General features: G+C 44.7%; 1 long non-coding RNA gene across 1 annotated transcript; it reads right to left on the reverse strand.

Annotated features, from left to right (window-relative positions):
- Positions 1 to 2,722: 2,722 nt before the first annotated feature.
- Positions 2,723 to 6,580, reverse strand: LOC131479837 (uncharacterized). The gene is made up of 4 exons (XR_009245131.1): positions 6,142 to 6,580; positions 4,001 to 4,133; positions 3,683 to 3,779; positions 2,723 to 2,918 (listed from the first exon to the last, which is right to left on the reverse strand). It is a non-coding gene; the product is annotated as an uncharacterized LOC131479837 (long non-coding RNA).
- Between the last annotated feature and the right edge of the window lie 1,857 nt (positions 6,581 to 8,437).

Below are 8,437 nucleotides of genomic sequence, written 5' to 3' on the forward strand. Positions count from 1 at the left end.
AACATTCAAGTGAGTATAAATATAAACAAATCTGTGGTCATGACTGGACTTCTTTTCATCTTTCAAGATGTACACATTACTTGTCCAATAATTGATTGACCCCAGAATTCAGCATTCATCACAACATTTGTTGTCTATTATCGCTGTCTTTGAAGAGCTTTGGGCAATCATCTTTGGCAATGCTTGGGGAGAATTTTTGGTTTTAACCAAACACAGCTATACATACCCAGAACACAGCCTAAGTGCGACATAGGACAGTTGGTGTGTCACATGACAAAGGGATGGAACGCACGGTGCTTTGGGGGGGTCAGAGTAGAGAGGGTTTGCTGAGGGCTGGCGGCCGAGGTGGAAAGTGCAATGAGGCAGAGGGGATCCGAAGAGGAGAACGCTCAGTAGGGAACAGACGCATGTTTTTTCGCTTCAGTTAGACACCAAGCTGTACACTGAGCTTTTTATTTTTGCATTTCAGGCACAGTGCCAGGTGCTGGGTTCACAGCAGTAAAAGGGAGGGAAGGTCTGTGCAGTTCCAGTGGGCAAGATGGGCAATGTGTGGGTAAACAAGCAAATAAGCAAGATAATTAGTGATAACTGCTATGAAGGAAGCAAATGATATGACAGGCATTTGGGGTTTGGGGGGTTTTTTGGTTTTTTGTTTGTTTTGTTTGTTTTCTGTAACACTGTGTGCATAGAAAGTGCTCAGCTCGTGCAAATAAAACATGTGGTGACACAGGCGTGCCTATACTTCAAAATAAAAGACCCAATGTCAAGGTCATCAACTCTTGCATGTCTCCTTCATCTGGATTCAGAATCAAACCCGTAATCAAATTAGAGCAAAATAATAAGAGTGGAAGATTTGAATAATGTATAAAAAATGAGCACAGCAATGTTATATTATTGTTAAGAGACAAAATTATGATTTATAGGAAGAATCCCTAATGAACTCTCTAGTCATGACTGAAAATGCAGAAAATAATACTGGAAAGAACCAAAACATTGCATTCTGAAGTCAGGATCCAATATGCTAAAGAAAAAAAAAGTTCAAATAAAGCGTTAGTCATATACCTAAAGACACCCAGCCGGGAAAACCTTTTGTATGTTCCTTTGTCATTAACTGATTGGTTAAGACAATTTTATATATGGCTACCATCTAGACACACCGTACCATACTTAGTCACATATTTGATTCCTAGGAAAAAAGCAGAGATTATTCAGTAAAGCCCAGATGTGTTAACAGAGCTAACAGCATGAAAAATACTAATGTGCTTTCTCTCAATCCTGAGTGAGGCTGCCTGCCTGGCAGTGAAAGGGAAATGGTTACAGTAGGGAAGCAAAGAGAAACAACAAAATATTATTCACATTCTGATATTCCAAACAGGATTTTTCAGCAAGGCAACGGGCCTGAAAGCAAGCTATGTCAAGAAACAGAGCCAGGCTGGAGCTGTGGCGTAGCACGTAAAGTCACCCCAAGCAGCCTTGGCATCCCAGCTGTTTCATTTCTGATCCAGGTCCCTGCTGAAGTGCCTGGGGAAAACTGCGGAGGATAGATGAAGCTCTTGAGACCCTGCACTCACACAGGAGACTTGGAAGAAACTCCTGGATCCTGGTTTCAGCCTGGCCTAGCCCTGACCATTGAAATCATCTACGGAATGAAATAGCAAATGGAAAATCTCTCCCTATCTCTCTGCGACACTGCCTTTCAGTTAAATAAATAAAGCTTTGGAGGGAGGGGGAAGGAACCAAACCAATCCTATCATTTTTTTTAGAACATCAAAAAACAAGCCTTAAGAACTCAGATCATAGAGCAGCTTTACCAGGGGTAGGAAATGTGAGGCTCCCAGGGCATGAAATCATTGGGTCTGGTCCTGCCAAGACACACTCAGGTAGGACACAAAATCCAATAAATCTGTAGCAGGTTGATTTTTAAGTTGATAGTCTTGTAAGACCTATGACTGATATAAATATCCAAACTGCTCTGACAAAAAAAAAAAAGGTTCCCCACCCCATTAGAAACACAAATCCTTTAACCTATGGATAACCAGACCCTGAACTTAGTGCGACATAAGGCAGGAGAGGTCCTCACAACCTTTGCAACAATCAGGCAAGGTCTAAGACAACTCCCCTCTCTCTTGCTGGCCAAAGGGAAGCGACCAGCAGAAACCAGAAGCCCTAAAACAGTGAGGACTAGTGGAACCCTCTGCAATGATCTGACGAAGATGCTTTGCTTATTCAAACTTCAGTCAGCCTCTTAAGTTGACTCGCTGGCCCATGGAGATACTTCCTTATAAAATCCAGTTCCAGCAAAATCCTTGCTAAGTCTGTTTAGCAAGGAGTCCTACCCCAACCCCCACCCCCCAGCCCGCATAACTGATCCTGATGCACATCTCCCCCGGGGTGATGTCTAATCACCTTGGCCTGTGTTCAGCAAAAATCCCTCTTCCACTTGAGGTTTTCTCTTAACTGCTTTCCATCCTCAGACCCCCACCCATTCCTGGCTATAAATTCCCACTTGTCAACCCTGTATTTGGAGTTGAGCCCAGTCTCTCTCCTCCACTGCAAAATCCCATTGCCGTGATCTCTACACCTGCTGTCAGGGGACTGAGTTGACATCTTCCTTATTGTGCTTTATTACATGCTACAGAATAAATTTTTTCTAGAACAGATGTGTGTATTTTATGTTTGCACTGTTTAATAGAAAACTTACTAGAGCTTTATGGCTCACAAACACTTGAGGTATGGTTAGTATGGGCGGATTTCAATATTCTTCTATTTTAATGAAGCTCAATTTTAAAAACCAACTACGTCCAGTGAACATATTGCAAATCTCAGTTGTAGGGTAGGATGAAAGTTCCATGAAGGAAGAGGTTCAGATACAATCACTGCTTTGAAGGAAGCCACTTAGAAGACTCTATGCTTCCCATCTGTGAGGTGAGCAACAAATAAAATTTTATTGTTCTAATACTTGAGAGCAAGTAATATTAATTACACTAAAGATTTTGATAAGTGTTCAGACTCTACTATTTATGAGCCAAAGAGAAGTCAATAGGGCACGGCGGCATGGCCTAGCGGCTAAAGTCCTCGCCTTGAACGCCCCGGGATCCTATATGGGCGCTGGTTCTAATCCCGGCAGCTCCACTTCCCACCTAGCTCCCTGCTTGTGGCCTGGGAAAGCAGTCGAGGACGGCCCAAGACTTTGGGACACTGCACCCACGTGGGAGAACCGGAAGAGGTTCCCGGCTTCAGATCGGCACACACCGGCCGTTGCGCTCACTTGGGGAGTGAATCATTGGATGGAAGATCTTCCTCTCTGTCTCTCCTCTCTGTATATCTGATTTTGTAACAAAAAAAAAAAAAGAGAGAAGTCAATAGGACAAAGAGAAGTCAATTAATTTACCCAAGGTCACACAGTACTTACGTGGTAGAACTAGAATAGTCCAGCACTGTGACAAAAGAATTCACTCCTGCCCTTAACAACTCTCGCTAACCCGGTTCACACATTATAGACATGAGCAAAAGAAAGAAGATACCATGTGGTCCAGACATCATTGCTTGACATTTACCAAAGACATATTTATAAATATGCTAAACTTCATAATGCTTTTTCCATATGGATCACAAGTCATCCATTCCTTAGACAGAGTTACCAATTGCAAAGGCAGCATGCATATTTCTCACGCATACAAACCCTGCTGTCTGGTTGCTTTGGAAATGACAAGACACTCTGCCACAGGAACACAATGAAAAGTGACTCAGTTGTGCCCAGACCGAAGGAACAAGGAGTTCTGTAAACAAGAAACAGATGGGATTTCCTGAGCTGTTCTCGTGCATCTTGGCAATTTTCGAATGAGCTGGGTTTTTAAAATCCATTTGATATTTTACCAGGATCTGAGATGATTGCCTCAAGTCTCACTCATCTACATTCTCATTCAAACAACAGATCTCCTCACCTCCGCTTCCATCAACTATAAGGTAACGTGATTATTTCAGCTGGGCACTGACTTACAAATTAGATTTGAAGTAGCCCAAGATATGGGACACAAGTTTGGCATAGCAGTTGAGATGTTTCTTGTGAGGCGAGGGTTGTGACATAGCAAGTCAAGCTGTTCCACTTTCCATCCAGCACTCTGCTGTTGTACCTGGGAAGACAGCAGAAGACAACGCAAGCATGCACAGCCCTGCCACCCCTTGGGAGGCTCACATGGATTCCTCTGCGTGAATTCCTGGGTTCCATTCCTGGACTCTAATGCTCACTTTCTGTTCAAGAACATTCTGGGAAGCAGCCTGTGATAGCTCAAATGCTTAGACCCCTACTACTCTGTGGGAGACCCCTATAGCATCTCTGGCCATAGCCTGGCCCAGACCCTGCTACTGCAAGCACTTGGAGAGTCAAGTAGTAAAGTTGGATCTCCATTCTCTTTTTTCCCTGCCTTTCACGAAAACAAATAATGAGAGAGAGATATTCACATCTGCTTAGTGTCTGACTACTTGAGGCCCCCTCAGTGCTCAGTTTACAACATGCTAAGGTACTCCTGTGTAGATGAGGTCTGTACCCCTTTTTATGCGGTCAGCGCCCAAAAAACACAAGGCAGGTACTGTTCACTGAGCATCAGCTCTTGGTGGAAACAGGAAAATCAAATTCCAATGTTTAATGGTAATGGTAAAAGCTTATACAGTCTTTTAAAGAACCGAATATGTTTCCAAGTTAATTAAGGTCATAACGTGGGTCTTCGTAAAGCAGAGAGAACTGTTGCAGTCATCATTCCTGTTTCATAGATTAGACATTCAGGTAAGAAGATGTTAAATGACTTGTCTACTGTCACAGAGCGGGAGTAAGCAGCAGGATGGGATTCAAACCCAGGCCTCTTGGTTCCAGAGGTTGTACCAATTCTTGCTTTACAACTAAGGAAACACTTGCTCAAATGACCATGCTGATCCAAGGCAGAGCTGGATTCCAAGTCCCAAGCTCCTTCTTCCCCATCAGTGCTTCCCCAATACCCCTGGCCTCAAGAATCCCGTGCATGGTTCTTTAACAAAGAATCCCAGCCCTGTCAGATTCTCTGTAGAAGGACCTGGGAACTGCAAAACTACACTCAGAACCAAAGGTCTGGGGAGCCCCGTGTTTGGTCATGTGTGAGTACCACTACCCCACCCATAGTGTGGCTTCTTTCAGACTCAGAGCTCTGTACAAAGCCATAGGTATCAAAGGCATTGTACTGTGTGGCATGGTTTATCCACTCCATGGATGTACCGGTTTGGGAGTGGCACCGTTTTTGTGGACTCTTGCTGTCTCCCTCACTGTGTGTGTGACAGAGTGTGGATGTGTCTGGACACGCCGTATGAGCATGCGTCTCGCGGGTTTTCCTGCCCAACCTCTTCTGCCCTCATTCGCTTTCCTGCTGGGGGCTTGGCTGCTTCTCCAGTTGGCCTTCTACCCTTGGTTCCTTCCTATCCCCAGATGTCAGGACTTTTCATTGATTAGCTGGCTGTGGTCACTCAGAGCCAATGCCTGCCAGTGACAGAAAGGACAACAGGAAGTGGAGATAGGACCTGAAACTAACAGAAATCTTCTGACTGCAGCTGGCTGCATGAGAGGGACAAGGTGAGGAAGCAGGCTGGCCATTACCTTGGACCATCGCAAGGGAGGGCTTCCAATATGAAAATACATTGCTCCTGGGACCTGCGGCATGGCCTCGTGGCTAAAGTCCTCGCCCTGAATGCACTGGGATCCCATGTGGGCGCTGGTTCTAATCCCGGCAGCTCCACTTCCCATCCAGCTCCCTGCTTGTGGCCTGGGAAAGCAGTCGAGGACGCCCAAGACTTTGGGACCCTGCACCCGCGTGGGAGACCTGGAAGAGGTTCCTGGTTCCCGGCTTCGGATCGGCGCACACCGGCCGTTGCGCTCACTTGGGGAGTGAATCATCAGATGGAAGATCTTCCTCTCTGTCTCTCCTCCTCTCTGCATATCTGACTTTGTAATAAAAAATAAATAAATCTTTAAAAAAAAAACAAAATACATTGCTCCTTCACTTAGCCATTGAACCTGGGTGTAGATATAAATTCTGTCGCTTCAAGCAAGTTCTCTTCCATTTCTGTTGTTGCCCCACCCTTTCCCCCTTCCCAGGGGTTGCTGCCATATCTACACACCTTTAGATCCTGGTGTCCCAGGATGTGTACCTTGCAAATCATAGTTAATGCTTGGAGCCAATCGGCAGAGGAAGTGAACTAATTGCATCAGAGGACTCCAAGAGCATGCCAACAGGACTTAGCATGGAAAGTGATTTTGAGGATGGCAGCCAACTTGGAACAAGGACGCAGGACCCTTTAGAGCTGATTCTTCCACTAAGCACTTCTGGGGTCCCAGGGCAAGTCAAGATGTGGATTTCCTCTTCTTGAAACAGTGGGCTGGACGGTTTCGTGTCTTGGTTCTCTTCCCATGTTAACATTCTATGCTTGAAAGGCAAGGTCCACTAAACACAGAGTACTAATAATAACTAAATAAAATTCAAGAGACCTCCATCTCCACCCAACCCTGAAAAAAAAATCTTGAAGGGCTCAGTGAGTCCTGAGCCAAAATAGAGATAAGTCCCAGCAAGCATGATCTCACCATCTGCCTTGAGGCAACACAACCTCATCCTTGGCCTCTCTGCCTTCCCAGCCACTCCCAGGACAACATCTGACCTGGATTACAAGAGAGACTTGGAATCTGCAACCTTATTACCTAGTGATGTGGCTAACCATTTCCAGAAATACAAATATAAAAACCCTGCATGACAGGTCAGAGTTGAATCAACTGGGAAAAGATGTCCAGAAAAGCTGTTTGGGGGTAGAGAAATTCAAAACCATTTGTCTGTTTTCTCTTCTTCTCTGGGCCACTGATGGATCCAGACCAGCACTGGCCAAGCCTGGTCATGAAGTGGATAGAAACTAATTCCCAGCAGCTGTACTCAGTTACATCAGTCAGGCCGCCTTGGCAGCAAAGACTCAAACTTCCAAAGAAACCATCTAATTAAAAACCTCAGTGAGGCAAACATAGACTGGAGGGTCGGAAAGAACCCGAGTAAAGAACCTCATTTCACAGGTGAGAAAGAGTTTCCGGTACCCAGAAATCTACATCTTACCTATTTTACTCTATGTCACCAAGCCTTGAAATATGGAATATCACTGTTTACTAAACACAGACTCTTTGCTAATCTATAGCTTTGGTGCGTTAGTGGTGCTGTCCTTGTCAGACACAGAGGAAAACGCCAGCTTCTACATTGTAACAACTAAGATCCCTTTCACTTGATAATATTTCCATATAAAATCGTTCCTGAGCTCATAGAAAACAAGGCTCATGAAGCACACATCATTGTACTCGTAAATTTCCTTTAAAGATGAGAAAACCGCGGCAAAAAGTCGGAAGGTGACAGAGCCAGGGCCTGGTGGAAAGACCAGCTCATGGGCTGCTTTCTATCACCCCATAACTCCTACAAAGTAGGAGTGAATAGCCTAGCCTGCAGAGCAGAGAGCTCAAGTCTGTGAAAGTGACTTTCTGAGGTTAACACACTGTCTGGCCGAGCCAGTTGTTCTCTATGCACATCCATTCTGAAGAGCAACAGCCAGTTGCTAAATATTCTGAGTATCAACCGTGTTATTAGCAGTCATCATGGGAGACTTACACACAGTAAATGAGCAGGTAGACAAAGCAAATGACTACCCACCCCTTGCGTTTATCTCACCCCACCCAGCGGCAGACATCTACGGTCCCAGGCACACAAAGATGCACTTCTTTATGCCCTACTGGCTGCAGACACTTTATTGTGAAGCAAGAATCTGAATGCTGAGCTCTGGACAAGAAGGCTAGAAAACCCAAGGTTCTAGCACAGAAGTGGGATTCACAGAAGAACTGACAGAACAAGGAGAGAAAGGACAGATTTAAGCACACAAAACCAGGCCCCGGCATGATGTTAGCAATTCACTGAATTCCTTCTGGATATCAGTCACTGTGGTTGATGCTTCCTCAATCATCATCTAATTGTTATCCTCATTACAATCCTATGAATTTAACACGAATCCCATGTTAAAGATACGTAAACTGAGTCTGAAGGCAGTCAGTAGTTTTGCCTCAGGACAATCCTTCAACGTTCACTTTCTAAACTACCTTCAAAGCATTCATTAATCCCACAAGCAACCCTGTGGCATGCACCAGGTAATGAAGTGACCGTTTTTATAAAGGACAAAATGAGACTCCACGATGCAGTCAACTCTAAGACTTAGCAGAACCCATGAACCACACCTCCTACTTTCTGAAAGCTATCTTGAAGCACAAGTGCACAATGAAATGATGAACTGTCATTAGAAACGATCCTTTGTGTAGGAGCTAAAGCCTTGGGCAGATTGAAAGGAGAGGTGGATTCAAAAGTAAGACACCTCAGTGATGCACATGGGTCCTATGGGGTTA

The sequence above is a fragment of the Ochotona princeps genome, chromosome 3, assembly GCF_030435755.1.
Source record: "Ochotona princeps isolate mOchPri1 chromosome 3, mOchPri1.hap1, whole genome shotgun sequence".
Lineage (NCBI taxonomy): Eukaryota > Metazoa > Chordata > Mammalia > Lagomorpha > Ochotonidae > Ochotona > Ochotona princeps.